The 16172-nt window shown below is 47.4% G+C and overlaps 1 long non-coding RNA gene across 1 annotated transcript; it reads right to left on the bottom strand.

The window, feature by feature from the left end:
* Positions 1-5995: 5995 nt before the first annotated feature.
* LOC144369953 (uncharacterized) lies at positions 5996-14531 on the bottom strand. The gene is made up of 2 exons (XR_013429799.1): positions 13782-14531; positions 5996-7103 (listed from the first exon to the last, which is right to left on the bottom strand). It is a non-coding gene; the product is annotated as an uncharacterized LOC144369953 (long non-coding RNA).
* Positions 14532-16172: the final 1641 nt, after the last annotated feature.

The raw sequence follows: 16172 nt of genomic DNA, 5'->3' as shown, positions 1-16172 counted from the left end.
TGGCCTTTTTCACTGTTTGGACACTATCATAGACTACTGTGTGAATGTGGGTACCCTACCTGGCTGTTGGACAGCCTCAGGGACTGGAGGCCTTCGGATTTCCAGCCTCGGAGTTGCAGGAGGAGGTCGGCACTGGAAGACCCCTGACAACTGCATCCTTGGATCTTCCATCTCCTCTGCAGCCTCAAACTCCATGAACCTTGATGGGATTTGGGTAAGGCAGGCACAGGCTGAGCTGAGAATCAGGTTAGCCATACCAGGCAGGTGCTGGTGTGGGATTCTAGGCTATGGAGTATTCTAAGCTATCATTCAGGAGCTAGTGGCAGGAATGTGGAGTTGCTTCCTGAAGTAGGTCCGGCCAGTGACAGGAGGGAGCTGCTACAGAGGAAGAACTACAGTTCTCGGGAAACACTACATCAACTAGCACCTTAAGGGAATCAGATCTGAGGGACCCAGGCAGGGCCCCTAGCTGATCCTTGTTCTGGCTCTCTCCTGTTTCTGCCAGGAACCACATGATCAGTTTAGTTGTCGAAAATGGTCAGGGATGTGATTTATATCAGGGAACACCAGAGGTCCTGACCCAATTCAGGGGTACTGAGGCTGGGACCTTGGGCCCTGAAAGGATCATCTGGGATACCAAATTACAGGCAGGGTCATGTGGAAGAGAAATCTAAGCTGAGAACATTGGGTTTCTTCCAATGAGGGTGGGTTCTTCCCTTCCCTTGTTAGAAAGGCTGGGATTATATGGAGCAAAGGAAGTAAGGACCAGAGACATGTCCTGGGGGCACCTGAGGTGGTGGCTGGCCCTGACAATGCACTTCCCACCACCACCCTCTTCTGGAACATCAGGTTGAAGTAGTGGCCACTTTGATGAGTTATAATGGACCTCACTCTATAAAGAGGTACCAGTTCCCAGGCAGGTGGCCCGAGTGAATCTAGTGCAACTTTTGCCCTCTGCAGAGCCAGCAAAGCAGCAGCAGACCCTCTGGCTGGGCTGGTACCTCCTCCCCATCCTGACCCTGAACCTCAAGGCAGAGTTGGAATCAAGAGTATGGAGCCTGGAGTTTCTGGGATTGTTGCTGAGAGAATGCCCAGGCCTCAAGCTAGAAGGAGCCACTATTTGGAGAGCTAGATGCCTCGGAGCCCAAACATAGGTAGGTGACAGGCTGTACCAGACCTTGCTGTGCAAACCATGATCCCCCATCAGTAGGCTCTGGGCCTTGAAAACTGGCTCACTTTTCTGCAGTCTCAAAGAAGACCATCCGATCAAAGTTGCTGGTGCGCTGCCATTCCTTCAAACCCTTCCTCAGGCCCTCTTCCATGGTCATGGTGGGCTCTCGTCGGGACAGAGACCGAAGCACTGGGCTGGAATTCATCAGGATCAGTGTCCACAAGGTCACCCTTCTTTATCAGTAGACCAACAACATAATTTCCTACCTTTGTTATATTTGCCCCATGATGTTCAACTCCAAGTATTGACATTGGGACTCCAGGATACTTATACACAACTTTAACACCAAGGGCTACATTGACCAGCATGATTGTGATTGGATTCCTCAAATATCATTGAGGTGTACCATGTGATGAATGTTTTTATCCCCCAACATTCACCCGTTGAAGCCCTAACCCCCAATGGAATGGTGTCTGGAGACTGCATTTAGTGCTTAGAAGGTTAGATGAGATCCTGAGGGTGGCGCTTCATGAGGGCATTAGTGTTCTTCTGGGAGAAGGAGGAGACACTGTGAGGACACAGGTGAGCCAGCTGTCTTTTCAAGCAAGGAGAGGAGAGAGCAATCATGGGATTTTAGGTCAGTTACCCTTTACCTGGGAATCCTGACTAAAGAACTGTGAGAAAGGAATGCCTTTTTGTTTTTTCACAAATTTTCCATAGCATCATGTATGGTGTCCCAGGCTGACTGAAGACGGTGCACAGAATGGCCTAGGAGCAGTTACAAACTGGGGCAAAGTTGAACATTCCCATGCAGTATCCAAAGACAGCTTCCCCTCGAGTGTGACATCACCAGAGGGTCCTGATCAGGAGTTCATGACAATGTGTATGGGTAGCCATAGATTTCTGGGTTGAGGCCAGCACCACTAAACCCACTTGTGGTTGGGACGTCCCTTGTGCTGAGAACAATCAGGTCTATGGTGGAAGGTGAAATGACTGGGGGAGGCATGGAGTCAGACAGCCAACTTCGATTCCTGGCCCACATTACCCCCAGGAACCTCCTCTGACCTTGAGTCCTCCATGTGATGCTGATGATTATTGGAAACAAAGATTGCCTGCACTCACAGGCCTGTGATGGGCACCTGACATAAGGCACGTTTCATTCCCTGGTGTGAGGGGAATACATCTGGGAATGTAAGGGTCTCAGCTGGTCCCCTTACCCTCAGGACCTTTCGAGCAGTTCCCCTACATCCCAGCCTCCTCTTTCCAACCCATGCTTTTCCTCCTGACAGAGCTCAAGGGGGAGCCGGAGGAGAACACTCACATGAGGAAGCAGGAAAGTGCTTCCACATCAGGAGTCTGAGGAAGGTGCCTGCGGACCAGGGTCTTGAAGCGCTGCCAGCGCCGGAAGTTCTCATACACGCTGGGAGGTCTGCTGGTGTCATCTGGTGGCACTGCAGCTGGGAAGGTGGGTAGTGCGCCCTCCCCATACACTGTACCTGGCCATTGGTGCGCATTCATTGGGAACATGATGGGGGCCATCTGGGCAAATGGTCGTGGTGCTGGAGGGCGAAGGCCCAGGTGCCAGTGGATCCCATAGTTTTGAATCCCTCCACTGTCTGAGGCAGGTACAGTGGTCCTCGGGGCAGAAGGTGCTGTGAGGAATGGAGCAGGATGCTCCACACCCCCACAGAAGGCCCCTGGGGCCCTCCAGTTGAGGGGTGCCTGAGTGTGGATAATGTTCTGAATATGAGGAGGCCCCACTGGCCTCAGTTGTGGCCCATGTTTTCCAAAGGTGGACAGCCCTGGCACATATGATTGTCCAGGGTAAGTGGACAGCACCAGAGGGTTACCCTGAGAGATAGGCGCAGTCACCCTTGGTGCCGGGGGCAGCTCCCAGAATGGCTGGTGTGTTGGCACAGGGGCAGCTGGAAGAAAGGGTAGGCCCCTGAACGCAGACACGTGGGCACCAGGAGTGAAGTTCATGCCTGCTCTCCGTGATGCAGATGCTGTGGAGGCAAAGCAAAGCGGAGAATGGAGGAGGGAAAATGACAGCAGTTTCTTACTCAGTGGAAATCTGAGAACAAATGCTCCCAGCTCAGGGCCCTTGGGCAGGGAAATTGTGCAGTTTGCAAATGTCCCTTTGAGTGAATTTCATGCTGTGTTCCTTTAGTCATAGTTCTACCCTGAGAAATCTCATTTTCACTACACCAGGATTCCCAGTTGACTGTGACACCTCAGCTTTCCCTGATTCTGAGAGGCCCCTTGTGCATCCTTTGCAGACACTCCATTGGCCTCCTAGGTGACTCCCTAGAAATGGATCAATTTGACCCTATTCAGTGGCACCATGCCCCTCCTCATTCTCACCACTAGGAAAGGGATCTTCTCCAGGGCAAATGCAGGGGCTTTAGGGTCCCTTGTGAAGGTGACAGATTCTAAAAATGATTCCCCCATCACCTCCTCAGCCTTCCTTTTGCTAATACTCCTTGTATACCCCTCCACTTTTTTCCTAGGCATCCACACACAAACAAGAAACACCTGATTTAGATGTCTGCCTAGCTAGAGGCTGAGGAATTGTGTAGTTCACCCAGGAGCACATCCTGCCCAGCATGTGGGTGCTTCTCCCAGCACTTCCCACACCAAACACTAATGGGGGACAGAGCCTGGCCATCTGTGATCCTAGTGCTCACTGGTTCCTGCCATAATGCAGGGAGCTCCTTTCCCAGGGAAGAGGTCTATGTGATAGACACTGAGTCCCACAGATCCTCTCCTGGGCTGACTAACAAAGGTTACTGAGGTTTATGAAGTTGATGGGATGGTGAGGATTGGGGTTTTCCAGAGGTTTTCACAGACACTGGTCATTTTTTTATTGGGCCTGGGAATTAGAGCCGTTCTGATGTCCTTTTCCTTTGCACTCCTAATAATGGGAAGGGAAGTGTCACAGAGACTCAGGCCTGCACCAGCTGCTACCTGCAGCAAGGTTGTTGGGAGCACATTCCTGTTCACCAGGACATTATGCAGAGTGAGGTCAAAGAATGGGAGGTGTACCACACTTCAACACTTGCATGTATTAATCAGGACAGCTGCCTAAGTTCCAATGACAATATGAGTAGAGCCCCTTCCTAACTGTGTGCTATACTCCTTCCTATCTTCAAAAGAACCCAGTCATCTTCAAACCTGATCCTGGAAAATGAAGAGCACCCCACATGTGCTCCCTTATCATGGAGTACCAACCAAACCATGAAGGTAAGCCAAAGTCTTCTGTGTTGACTTGAAAACAATGAGCTGAGGCTACACACAGAGAGTGTGAAAGTGATAACGATTCAGAAGATCCCCCAGAGGCCCAAATCTATGTTGGCTAAGGTTTCCTGGGTTCCTTGCCCTTCTGGAATCAATGACACCTGCTGTCTGAATGGAAGGAGAAGTTTTCCTGGGCAGGAAGTTTGTGAGGGACCCTGGGCTATGGCAGTTGGAGTGCCCTGCAGCCTCACCCACAGAGACTATATCGCACGGCATCTGTGGTCATTGAGATCCCCATTGGGCACTTTTCTACTTAAGAACACTTCTTACCCCTGCCCACTTAGGATCTGAGACTCTCAGTCAGTCCCCTCAGAATGATATCCCAGGCAGCTTCCATGTGTCTGAAGAATGGACACAGGGCTCAGCATCTTGACTCCAGGAAGCCCTCACTGTGACACCATCTGTGACTGCCTAAAAAACCATGCAGTGACCTGGGTCCATTCTACAAGGAATCAATCCCGTGGCCTCTCTCCTTTCTGCTGACCCAGTGTACTTCCCCGGATTAGTTTGGACCTGGGTCTTAGGAGCCCTCCTCCCCATGAGCAGTATCAGTCTTCCCGGGGCTTCCTGGGCCATGTCAAGTGTACTGTCTAAGGCTCTTTCCTTCCCTTCCTTCTATTCAATCAGTTGACCACAGGGTAAGTGCTCCATCCTAACTCCCAAGGGTTTGGGGGGTGACTGGCCCTCAGATAACAGACCCCTGACTGTCCAGGCTCACCTCCTTCTGAAGTTCAGGCAGGACACCTGACACAGTGTCTCACAGTCTCCACAGTGGGAAACGTCAGTACAGGACCCAGAGAGTGACCTGTCTGTAACGGATGCTCAGGGTCCAACTGAGCCAAGCTGGCCAAAGTTTAAATGTAAACCACAGTGGAATGTTGGATCCAGACATTCTGCAGGGGGGGGAGGGGCCAAGGACAGCTGGCCTGGGTGGAGGGGGGGCTGGGCAGACATTCCATGAAGAGCTCTAATAGGTATAGAAGAACCTTGAGTTCCCTTCAGGCAATTCAGGGGTGACACAAGTGGTGTGTGCCTCTGGGACATTTTGAAGTAGTTTCTAAAATCCACAGGAGAGGGGTGTGACAGGTGGCCCTGTCTTTCAACAACCAAATTGTCTTTGCTTCCAATGATGGGCAGGACCAGTGAGCCACAAAGTCACCGGTATGAACAGTCAATACTCTAAAAATCTGTGGGGTATGGATTGTGTTTTATGTATAAAGTGTTTTTTTCCTGGTTGTTTTTGTTGGTGATGATTTTTTTTTATCCCATCCCTGGCTTGCAAAACACACAGTTTGGTGTTCATGAAATATTAACACCTTACTATAAGTCTTTTCAATAAATGGCAGGAGGGGGCAAACCATGATATTCAGGCACTAAAAAGAAGCTTCTTTCATTCTTTCTTCCCTTGTCATTTCTTTTGAAGCAGTGATATAAAATATGCAGTGCAGAAAAACTATGTTCTCATTACACAGGTTTTTAAAATTTTTAAAAAATAATCATACACTGTAATGAATGCTGGAGACCAGATTTTGAAAGCAAATTTTATTTGCTAAACCAAGGTCAAATTGAGGGCCTTGTATACGCTTGGTCAGTGCTTTGCCACTGAGCTTCAGCCCTTACCCCATGCAATCAGTTTGCACTGCTTCAAACTGCTAGACCACAGGTGCTCATATAATAACACTAGTCAAATTCAATTTGTGCAAACTGGCCATGGGAAGGAGCACAGGGTAGAGAGCTTCCTTAGCTTCCAAGGACTGCAGCAGGGTGGTCTCTACTGTAGGCATGACCAGTTTGTAACTGCGAAAATCACTTTGTCATTTCAGGTGCTCCCACTGAAAGAAGGACCAGCCCAGAGGCTCTTTATGGGGAGCCTTCTTGCCGGAGACACCTTGCAAGCTTCCCGACCCATTTCTTCCTCCTGCAGGGTCACCGCTGTCCCTCCTGCATCCCTCGCGCCTGAGCACATGCTTGGATGGAAGGGCGCGCTCACAGGCTGCCATCCAACGGCTCCAGCGTCCATTGGGGGCTCCTGCAGGGAACGGCACGGGCGCGAGCACAGACAGCGGGTTCCCAACGGCCAGCTGGGCTCCCATGGCGGCGTCCAGACTCAGTCCCATAAGCCTCTAGGTACTGGACCCGCGAACCTCTTCGGTCCCCACTGTGTCCCTGCCCGTTCCTCTGGCCCCTGCGCCTCGCCAGACAGCCCAGGCCCAGCCTTGCCTCCCCAGGGATGCAGGCGGCCCGCAGCAGGCCTGGCAGTGAGGGGCGAGATGGCCAGTGCGGCGCCCATGTCGACGCATCCTCCATCCATGTCCCTTGCAGCCTGTGTGAAACCCGGCTCCAGGGCACCTGTTTGGTGCCTGAGAAGCGCGGTCCTGGTCAGCAGGTCTAAGGCTCCTGTAGGTGTCTGACAGAGTGGTGACTGTCATCTTCTTGTTCCGCCTGAAACCTGTGAATGTTGGGGACACTGTCAGCTGGCATCAGGGTTGTTAGCTGAAGGCCGCTCATTTCCCTGTCCTTAGCAACTTTGCAGAAGGGAACACACTGAGCCAAGTGTGCTGAGTCTGCTGTGGTCACCCCGTGATTGACGGGCCATCGTAGGTGGGCTGTTGGTGGACCCATCTGGACAGAGCACCTAAATGATGATGGGAGAACCGTGTGACCACAAGTCGTGTGCAATAAAGAGAGTAATGTTGTCTTATTAATTTGTGGTGCTTGTGTACTGCGGCAGTGAAATTGATGATATGGTCTCGCGTATGCGTTGGTGGGCTGTTGGGGGCCCCTGTGGATATTTCTGTGTGCCAGGAAGTTTTCCTTCCGTTTTGATGGGCATGAGATCACGGGGGTGGATATTTGGGTGAGAAAATGAGATGCTGCGCTGGTCCTGGATGGTTAGTAGGAGTTCAGAGGGCTCTGGTTGTTTTCGCTGTTCCTTTGATGGGGTGGTGGGGTCCCTAATGTGTTGATGTGCATTCATAATTTGGATCTTGCTCTGTCTCGACTGCCTGACAAGAATGTGGTATGTGTTCAGAAGTGTGGGTCAGACAAAGTGGTGATGGTCATCTTCTTGTTCTGTGTGGATATTGGAGATCAAGGGAAATTAAGCTCTGGTTTTTGTAATATTTTACTTGTGGTGGTCTTGTATATATATATTTTTCCCACGAACACACCCTGGGGAGTTTGGATATATATGTGTTTGCATATGGGCTATGTTAAGGAAGGCATTTGGGTAGTTTTCTCTGCACTTTCAATGTGATTGTTATAGTTGGGAAATGGAGGAGGGATATTTGTACATTCTGGACATCATGTTTTGGTACAAGGGATTTTGAATAAATTTTATTTTCATTTCTCATGCACATGTACTTGAGTGTGTGAAAGCTGGTCGGTTACTAATTTCGTGGAGCAGTAGGATGGATATATTCATTGTGTGGTGTGAAGATGGCAGGCTTCTGCATTTTGGAAGACAGGGAGTTATTTCTTCATATTTGGGAGTGTGTGAGCTTGTATATGAAGATGAGATACCTATGGAGAGTTCCTTGTGTATTGAGTTTGTATTAACTACCCCACCTCAGGTGTGTGTGTGTGTGTGTGTGTGTGTGTGTGTGTGTGTGTGTGTTTGTGTTGTGGTAGTAGCAATAGTTGTGAAGAGGAAAATATTTAGGTGTCCCTTAGTAGATGTATTTAAGGGACATGGCAATTGAGGTCTGCTTCCGGGGGCCATATATGTATTAAGTAGATGAGACCCTCCGACAGTGGAAGGTAGTCAGTTTTAATCAAAGTCCGCTGACTGGATATACGAAGTCCCACCCCACGCCCCAAACAAAAACTTTCACAGTAACATTTAACTGGTGTTTGGCCCAAACTGCTGGGTATTTGTGCCTAGCCAAATCAGTACATGGAGTTAACTATTACAGTAACATTGAATAATCTTCCTTGTAGAATCCAGCATGTCCCAGGGTGGACAAGCAGAAAATTAAGTTTGGCTGAAACAATTTTCAGAGAAGTTCAGGAAAGACAGTTATGATATGTGCCTGAGAAGCAGAGAACCGACTGATAAACTGAACTACTACCACTTGCAGTTGGCTCCTCTTCCACCCTCTCATGAAATGTGCTTTCCCCTCCCAAAGAGATAACAACCAAAGTGTTCATTCACTGCCAGAATGTAGTCAGAATCCCATATCTCTGTATGATTCTCACCAGTCCACATGTGAGACCCAGTTTGACCTTGCTTAAGTCACAGCTGTGAATTCCAAATACCAGCATACAGTGTTAGGCATATGCAGCCTGCTGTAGGAAGTATAGAATGAGGTATGTGTTGTGATTTGGATCTTAAATATCCACGAAGGGTCTATAAATATTTCCTCATCAGCCTCTGGCAATATTGAGAGGTGATGAAACAGTAGGCGGTGGGTCCTACTGGAAGGAGGTTGCATGGTTGTGGACATGCCCTTGAGGGGGATATTGGGACCCTGGCCTCATGCTGTCTACTTTTCAGCTGCCATGAGGTGAGCAGCATTACTCCAATGTGTGATCTCTGCCATGATGTTCTACCTCCATGGAGTCTCCAGAACCATGAAGCTGACAAAGTATACATAGAAAGAAATCTCTGAAATGTTCAGTCAAAATAAAATTTTCTTCCTTGTAATTGGTTTACCTTACATATGCTTTCAAAGCCACAGAAGGATGATAATGTAATGAGGTAGATTAAAGGTCAAAATGCCTGCTCTATAACACTTCTTAGATATTGCAGGGCAGATAATTTAATGTTATCTTTATGGATTGGAGTTTATTACTCAATTTGACAAGAGTTCTTTCACATTATTGTTTACTCAATTTTTTGTAGAGCTCCTGGGTCTTTTCTCTGAGAAAACTTTCTGTTGTCATCTTGGATTTTTCTTTTTTTAAGTTTTTTTCTTTTCTGTGGATGCCGATGAACATGATTTATTTGTTTGTTTGATTTACTCTTAAGGTTCAAACCCAGGGCCTCACACATCCTAGATAAGCACCCTGGCACTGAGCTACAACCTCAGCCCCTTGGTCTTTTCCTAACTAGACATTGACCAATATGCCCTTATCTTTAGGTTTCTCATCCAGAGTCTTGCATCTAGACAATTGGGAATACAAGGGTTGTTTTAAGTCTCAAAGATATTTGAACCCAGACTGGGCACTATTTTGATAAATATGTTCTCAGAAACAGTTTTCTTAATTCCTACAGTTATTCCTTAATTACTCTCCCTGATTCCATGGCATGCCCATGGTAACCATGAATACCATGGCATGCCCATGGTAACCAGAAATAAATTCCACCTAAGAAAGCAACTATTCTATTGAGCATACCATTCATGATATAGCCAGTAAACAATATTTACCCTTGTCATGTGAATTAAAACGCATATATGTGTATAAGTAGACATGTGAATCTATACATTCATATGTATATATGTATGTGTGGTATCATATGTGAAGTACAGATAACATTGAAAGTGTAAATGAAAACCACAAGATGTAATAGAGCTTTGTTTCAAGGAACAAGGGAAAGTAAATAAGGAAGAATTGTCAATATACAGAAGAGGGCCCTGAGGCCTAGATTCAGAAGTAAGCACAAAGTGCACTGCTGCAAGAAAATGTGGCCTTCTCCAGGTAGATGTAGGCTCATGTGGTGATGTGCAGAGGGGATATTATTTGGAAGAACTGAAGAACTCTCAGATGAGTAAACCTGCATGAACACTTGTTTGGGCTGCTTACAGAGGAAGTTGCTCTCTTAGTGCCCTTTCTGCATGTTGCTCACCCACTAAGCATTAAAACCTACATATCCTGGTATATATGGGGCAGGAAGGAAATTCAGAATTAGCATCAGGAGAGAAGAGGTTCTCAAACATCTTAGGCTTCTTTGGGTTAATTTAGATGCAATCACAAACAGGCAGAGTACAACTAGCTCCCTTAGTATTAGCAGTTCTGCGGTTGGAGTGCCAGGGGCTCTCAGATTGTAGCATTAGCAGCACTCCCCATATGTCCCTGGCACCCTGAGCCAGCAACTCTCTATCATGGAAAGCCATCACCAAAATGCTTCAAAACTTCATACATCTTTAAACCTCTTGAATTCAGTAAAGAGAGAAAAGTATTTATGCACTGTTTTATGATATCTTAATGTGCCACTTCCGTATTACACCATGTGAAATGCAACACTAGACAACCTTCCCCACACTGCACGTTTTCTTTAGAATTCATGGAAATGCAGGGTTGTGAGTTGAAGTTTCAGCTCAGAGGTGTGTATAGCACTCACCTAGCATGCATGAGGCACTGGGTTTGATCCTCAGTACCACATGAAAATAAAATGAAGACATTGTGTCCATGTGTAATTGAAAAATAAATACTCTAAAAAGTGCATGTGGCTAGTCAGAAAGTGTTTTGCACTTGGGAATTCCATTGGTTCAACTTCACTTTTTTCCTGAGTAAAAATATTATTTATTGTCTTTATTAAATGGAAGGAGAACCAATACTATTGGTCTAAGTTTATGCTAATTGGGGTTTGGAAAAGTTGTGCAGTGGGCATCCCCACTGTGGGCAGGATTTGTTGCAGAAGGATAGCAGATCGGCTTGCCTCAGCTCACTTTGGTTTTGGCCTGCCAGGCTCAGGTCTTCCTGAGGCAGGGGTAGAAGAGTCAAGGTCAATTAGATGGACTTATCAGAGGGACCCTCAAAACACTCAGGTTTTAAGGATATGCATGTACTGGTATACAGGAAAATGCATCTTTTAAGTCTAAAATTTTAGACTTTTAAGTCTAAAATTGAAGCCTTGTCCACCATTGCAGGAAGCCCTTTGTCATGCTGAATATTTGTTCAGCCTGGATATCTAGCCTCTTCCACAGGATCAGAAAAGAGGTATCTAAGTAAAATGCCATCCCCATTGCCAATTGTAGAAAATTCTATGATGGTTTAAAAGACTGAAGGCTCCAAACATCTCTCTTACATGAGACAGAAGAGAAAGGGCCAACACTTTCCCAGAGGCATTTAAAGAAATCTTTGGGGACTTGGGTTGTGGCACAGTGATAAAATACTTGCCTAGCTGGTGTGAGGTCCAGAGTTCAGTAACCTGCACCGCCAAAAATACAAAAAGGAAAGAAAAAAGTGGTTTCCCTGTCTTTGACATTCATGGCTGACCTAATTATGTCACTGTGACCTAGAATTATATTTGGTCAAAGTATATTTGAGATGACTCCATCCTTCATTCTCTTTCAATGATACCACCATTTGGAATCTCGTTAGCTGTTTTGCCTCTGCTGTATGAGGAGCCTCTTCCTACCCAAACCTCAGGGAAGTCCCATGGTTTCCTGGAAGGATACTGTGTGTGCTTGAGCCCACCTTTGTATTTCTTTTTAAGTAAATGAGCTTCCTTCCCAATCTCCTTATGCAAAAAGTGCCTGTATCACTTACCCTTGTGGTGCAGCATAACTCCTAGTGAGGCCTCAAGTACATGGTTATATTCAACCTATGCATGCCTTTTATCTCAAGTAGAGTAGGTAGAGCTGATTTTACTAAGAACTGGTTACAGGAAAGGCTGCTGGCACTGAAAGCAGACCTGGAAGGTCACCCTGAGGGCAGTTATGAAAGAGAATGACAGAGAGCAATGGAGAGCTGCTAAGAGCTACTAGGTCTGGCTGTTGAAAGAGTTCCTGGGAACTCTCAGTAGCCACTGTCTCCTCCTGTCAGGAACACAGTTGCAGAGCTGTTACCACTGGACACTGAGGGTCACTGTCATTCACTCTTAGGGCTGTGAATGCTAAGATCTGAGATATGTTGTCCCTGGAATGTCAGAACTGATAATATTAAGGGAGGTGCACTTTTCCTATTTGTGGTTGCTCTCCAGATGGATGTTTGAACCCTCAGCCTGTTGGTAACAGAGATGGTTATGGGACAGAGTTCATGCAGGGATGTACAGAGAAGGCCCCTTAAATTAACTGAGGCTATGTAAACAACATAATGACTGGGTTTCTGTTAAGCTTTTGGTCTGTTTTTTCTTCCAGCATCAGTGGAAGGTGCAGGCTAAATATGGAGGCAAGGGCTTGGCCCTGCATCTGTACACCCTGAGGGATGGAATCTGCAGATACCTCCTCCTTTCAGTCCTCACCCCACAGAGTAGCACAGACACCACAGCAGAAGGCAGCAGCCATGAGAACATTTCTCTACTAAGTGCTTTTTCTTCACTCTTGACAGTGAACTCCCACCATGTACAGCTTTGCCCCAGGTATGCACCTCTGTCCTTCTCCCATGCCAGTTCCCACCTTTGGCCTTCCTCCTATATTCCCAGTGCCCTGGCCTTGCCCTCCCTTTCCTGAGGACTAGCAGGATCAGCTCTGAATGACAAGGATCTTTGCCCCTTGTGTTGCAGGATGTACTGAAGGGGAGATCTCACCAAGACCCTGCCTGAGAGGTTGGCTCACCAGATACCTATGCTACTGTCTTCAATGTCTCTTCTTCTTCCTCTGGGGTCTGATGACTGACACTTCCTCTCAGATTCTGGGCAATAGGAATCATCCCCAGAGCCAGATGTTTCTTTCCAGAGACCTGGAGATGAGACCCAGAGTAGAGTGTCTTTCCTGCATGCATTGAGTGTCAAGCTATAGCTCACTTCATAGATTGGCATCAGGAGGGGGATAGGGATGAGGACTCTTCTTTGGGGCTGAGGAGCCTGTAGTGCTCAGCCTCCAGGGATGAAGGGGCCTTTGTGAAGTCCTGGGTCTGGGACAGTTGCAGCACAGCAGAAGGTGCTGGGAAGCCAGGAGGATGTCTGGGGTATGGAGGGTCATGGTTGTCCTCACTAAACACCTCTGCTTTCTCATGTGGCTCCGGTAGGAGAAGTCCTGCTGGGACCCACTGCCCTTCTGTGGCCCAGGCTTAGAGAAGAGATTCTGTGGTCCAGGGAAGAGTTGAGGCCTGGATGGGAACCATTGAGGAAGACTCCCAACAGTGCAGGAAGATACCAGTGAGCTTCCATTATAGGACCTAGGGTTATGTGACCCTGAATCTCTTAATTTTCTATGAGGTGACCCCTGGTGGGCCAGATCTCCATATAGGACTCATGTCCAGTGCTGTCACTATGTCCCTCTATACCTTGGCTGGCAGCTGATTTAGAAGCACTTTAGTCGGGGTATAACAAAACTTTGGGGCAGCTCCACTGATAATTTCTACTTTGAGGGCAATAGTTGCATTTTCACCAGCTACAGAACAGAAATGGCCCATGCTCAGTCTGTATTGGGTATGAGGGTAGACAGAGGGACTTGGGGGATGTGTAAAAATGAATGGGAGGTATCACCTGTCTTGGTGTCAGACTGAAGTTCTGATGGCCATTCTGCTGGGTGAGTCCTTCCTCCTGGTCCAGCTCTTTGGTTAGGGTCAAGATAGCCATGTGTAGTCCTATGAAAAGCAATAGTTCCAAGAAATGGGGGTGTGGAAAATGGAGCCTGCACCTGGAGGAGAAGAAAAAAATTGTGTGTGGCCTTGGTAGGAAGTGTCCCCAAGCCCAAGACACCTCTGGGACTTGTAGGAAGCATGGATGGTGTCTTCTGGTTCACACCATGGAGTTGTTAAATCAAGACCATGAGCTACCCCACCCAACAGACAAACAGTGCTGAGAATGTAAAGAATAAAAGATAATTCCATGAGTCTAGGTTGACATTCTCAAAGTCTTGTACACAGCTGGATTCCCACCCCAGCCCACCTTGGTGAAAAAGTCCTCTTGGAGTACAGCTCATCAGTCTAGGGCAGGAAATTTAGATCTTGTTACAAGTTGTCCCCTTTTAGATGTCACTCCATTTCATTCTCTTCCAAGTTTCCCATGGACTTCGCTATGGCCAAATGTGGGCCTACCCACATGTTGAAGTTGGGAAACCCCACCAGATGTTCATGATGTCCATCTATACAGTTATGACTTCAAGTGTGATCTCGTCAGGCACTTTGGTCTCTGGATACCTGCACTATTAAACTTCTGGTGGGTGAGCCTCAGGGCCAGTCTTTCTCGAGGTTTACACTAGGACAGAGGGTAAGAGGGTGATGCATACATGGTTTTTCTAGTTGTGCTCCAGCCATTCAGTGAAAGAAAATGTTTAAGGGATCTACTCTGGTCCAGAATGGCCCTGCACATTCTGACATCAGGAACCATTAGTGAAGACTCTGCACCTGTGGGACAATGTATGTCACGTGGGAGGACATTTTGAGACACCCGTATTCGATATACTTGGGCCACATGGCCTCGTGTCCTAGGCAGATGGTGTGTTGACTCTTTACATAGGCAGGGGGAGAGAAGGTAGCACCTTGGACTAGGCTTTATAAACTTCAAATCCAAGGGCATCTGGAATCCCAAATGCTCAGGGGCTGTTCCACTGGCAAGAGAAGTGCCCTATTCTGAAAAAGTGTTCACATGTGTGTTATCACACTCCATCATCACCAGTTTTTTAATCATCAATTTTTATGGGAATGTGTTTAGCTCTCTCTTGCTGCACAGTCTCAAAGACTGGAGAATGTGGAATATTGAGCCTCTATGGGATTGGATGTGTCTGACACTGGAATCTATCATCAACTGAAGCTTTGAGTCCTCTATCTCTTCAGCCTCAAAATCCACAAACCTGACAGGTAAGCAAGACATAGAATTATTTAAGAAAAGAATTTCTTATTGGAAAACTCAAGCTGTAGCTTCATAGCAATGAGGATCTGGTAGCAGGCATGGGGAGTACTGCTCAGACCATGGGATGGGCTGGTCCCAGGAGGGATTATTTCCCAATGCGGAAACCATTCTGAGTGCTCCTGACATCACTTAGCACCTGAAGAGAACCATGTGGTCCTTAGTGAACCAGGCACATTCCTTTACGATGCTCCCACACCTATTCCAGGCTTCTCATGTCCCTGCCCTGAACCACACAGAAAAGCCAAGCTTCAGCATCTGGTCAAAGATATGATTTATGGAAGACAACTCTCTCTCTAGGAATGTTGGGGTTAGGACTATATACCAAGAACACAAGACTCAGCAGAGGTCATGTGAAAGTCCAAGCTGTGCTGAAAGTAGTGGAACACCTGGGTTCCCACCCCAACCCACCTTCCAAAGAGGGCTGTATTTCATTTGTTTGAATGGCGAGAATTACATGGATTACGAGGCCAGAGGTGTGTGCTTGGGGCATCTGAGACACTGGCGTTCCCTGATCATGTTTTTTGAACTCTAAATCTTTCTGAAACATCAGGGTTTATTATGGCATTGTTCATGAGCAGGGGTGATCCATATGCTAGAAGATGGTTTATTTTCCAGGTGGTTGGCCAACCCCAAGGTAGTGAAACTTGTACCCTGTGAACAGACCTCACTGATGGTGGACACCCCCTGAGCTTGGCTGGTTACTGCCCTACACCCTAACCCTGAACCTCTAGGCAGTGGTGGAACTAAGAACGTTGAGGTCGGAGCTTCTGGGACTATTAGAGAGTGTCCAGCATTCCAGGTAGAGGGAAGTAATGCTTGGAGATGTAAGTGTTCAGTGGTTTTCTCTGTGGTAGCAGATGCCCTTCCTGGCTGGGTGACAAGCTCCAACAGAGCCAGCTGTTCAACCCATGTTCCCGAGCACTTAGGCCTAGCCCCAGATACCTGACACACTTTTCTGCCATCTCATAGATCATCTGATCAAAGGTATGCATTGCCATTCCTGAAGACCCCTCCACAATCCCT

The sequence above is a fragment of the Ictidomys tridecemlineatus genome, chromosome 13 (genome assembly GCF_052094955.1).
Source record: "Ictidomys tridecemlineatus isolate mIctTri1 chromosome 13, mIctTri1.hap1, whole genome shotgun sequence".
Taxonomy (NCBI): domain Eukaryota; kingdom Metazoa; phylum Chordata; class Mammalia; order Rodentia; family Sciuridae; genus Ictidomys; species Ictidomys tridecemlineatus.
This window is presented reverse-complemented; position numbering and strand designations above follow the sequence as displayed.